Below are 2,525 nucleotides of genomic sequence, written 5' to 3' on the forward strand. Positions count from 1 at the left end.
GCTGATTTCTAACTTCCCTTTCAGCTTTAAAACCCCAATTTCTGAATTCTTTCCTGAAACCTTCTTTAAAAACTCAAAGTGATATTTATTTTTGACAAATCAGAGTACTTACTTTCTATATTATCTTTTGATAGTTTATTCTGACATCTTACAATTAATATTATACTTTACACATAGTGCCTTACAAATTTTTATTTGTATTAGTCTTGGCTGTAGAGATTGTCAGCTAAAAGCTACAGAGTTTGAAATAGCTCTAAGGATGAGACAGAAGTCCTGTGTATATACAGACATAGGAAGGGTCCAGCACCTATGCGTTCGGTCAGATTATGTACCCTCCGACAACCTCTGATTCTCGTTCTCTCTGTCAGAGACTTCAGGTTACATTATTCATCACATTCAGGGTACAGTGGAAGAAAACCCCAAACATTTGAGAGACGTATTTCCTACCCTGAAGATCTTGAACATAAAATTAGAAAGGGCTTCTCTTTGAAGAAAAGGACTTCTGCACATTTATCTTCATCTGAATTTCCCCTATACATCTAGTTTGACTTTGCATTTACTCCTAACATAAAGGATGTTACAAGGCATGGAGTCACTAGGATTATTCCAGTATCAGAAGAGTTTATTTTGCAGGTTGCAGGATTAGTGTCTCATTTTTCTTCATCGCTTCCGACTTAATTTCTGTTAATGCTGAACACTGCTGAGCATTGTTTTCACGATGAAATCCGTCCTAATAAGCTAGTGAGTTTCCACCTATATGCTGATAACACAAAAGGCTTGGATAGGTAATGAGTGTCTACCAAAGACAAGTAAAGAGATTGAAACAGTGTGTAAATAGCTTTCGCATTGTATTTTATTTTATTTTATTTTATTTTATTATTTTTGTTGTTAATGAAAATAGGCTTTATTATATCAAATAATAAACACACACAAAGATGCAAACAGTTTCATTTTCTTCCAGATGTTTGGATCAACTTACAGGAAAGGCAGAACTGAAATAAACATACATGCTTATGTAGAAAAATTTCGGGGATCCTTGTTAGGTTTGGTTTGGGAAGTCGCTCTTCCTTCTGTATTTATAACTTGCACTTTAGTTATTTGTGCTGTTATTCCGCAATGCAAAAAACAAATAAGCAACACAACAAAAAAGCTTTCAAATTTTATCAGCTTATGAAAAGGAACAAAGAACAATCTGAATAACATAAAGGTATACATAACAAAATGTATCCAAAATGTATTCAAAAGAGGAGAGCAAAACAATGGTATCTTGGAGACAAACTAGTTTGCTGTTAAGATAGGTAATTTTTTTGTGCATCTTTTGAATCAATGCTTAAAACAAAACAAAACACAAAAACACAAACCCAGGTAGTTCCTAACAACTTAATATGGAAATCCTTATCAACTGCAAAATCTCTCCTTAATCTTAGACATTGTGGGTTCAGAGCTTACTGAGCCACGGGAGGGGCACAGGGAAGAGAAACCAAACTGTTACCATTTTGAAAAGAAAGTTTCTACTGAACATGAGAGGGTAACTATAACTTCTTGAGGGAGAAGACGGAAAACCTTCCAGCCTCACAAGGCAGCTGCAACCTGGCATTCTGTTCTGTCTCAGCCAGGCGCTCAGGTACCAATCCTCCAGCGTGGATGAAGCATCCTTTAGTCTCTCTCGCACTCTTGCTGCTCTCCTAGGTAGGTCTGATCTTTTTTCCCAGTTCTTCCACGATGGCCTGCAGTGCAGCATATATGCTCTGGGCACCTGACTGTTCCTGGTTCCCTGGGTGTAGCCTAAAGATGGTGGCCCGAGGTCACTCAGCAGCTGGCGGTGCTGTGAGGATGTCACCAACTGGTTAAGGGCAGGTAGACGCTCCCAGAGGCGTCGAGGGAGGCAGCGAGCAGGTGCAAAGTCAAGTTCCCGAGGGCCGCAGCGGGGACCAGCCGAGCCCCTGTGAGCCCTTCTGTGCACCAGCCGAGCTACCCCGCACTTTCTGTTGTTGACTGCTCGGGCCTCACCCGCAAATATGATGGTCTTACTTTACTTTTTATTGCTGACTAGGTACAAGCACACCTGTGCGTGCATCACAGAGAAGCACAACAAAGCTACTCATAATTGGGGTCAGCAACGATATCATGTTGGAAAAGTTGCCCAGTCGGTAGCAAGACAGGCTTCCTATTCTGGGTGTCAAACTTCCATTCATTTGTGTGTTTGAGGAATGTTCATGGAATGCCTTCTATGCACAACTTTCCTTGGCACAGAGGAGACAAAGGTTTACAGAATAGTTCCTGCCCTCCAGACACTTGCAAGGAAAAATAAAATAGTAAGATAAAGTACATTTTTTTTCTTGAAGTCGTATGTGTCTAGCACAGCTAGGGCACAAGGGAGAAACTTAATAAAGATCAGCTAAAATTATCATTAGCGTGAAAATAGATTCCCTTCTGCCCACTCACTGACGTCCACAGATGCACAAGTCTCCTTTCAAAATACAAGTACTCCTTGTTTCAAAGGTAATGCTAACAAGCTGTAACTT

The 2,525-nt window shown here is 40.0% G+C and overlaps 1 pseudogene; it reads right to left on the reverse strand.

Moving 5' to 3' along the window:
- Positions 1-1,532: 1,532 nt before the first annotated feature.
- Positions 1,533-2,129, reverse strand: LOC102542064 (cyclin-dependent kinase 2-associated protein 1 pseudogene; annotated as a pseudogene).
- Between the last annotated feature and the right edge of the window lie 396 nt (positions 2,130-2,525).

Source organism: Vicugna pacos, chromosome 30 (genome assembly GCF_048564905.1).
Source record: "Vicugna pacos chromosome 30, VicPac4, whole genome shotgun sequence".
Classification (NCBI taxonomy): domain Eukaryota; kingdom Metazoa; phylum Chordata; class Mammalia; order Artiodactyla; family Camelidae; genus Vicugna; species Vicugna pacos.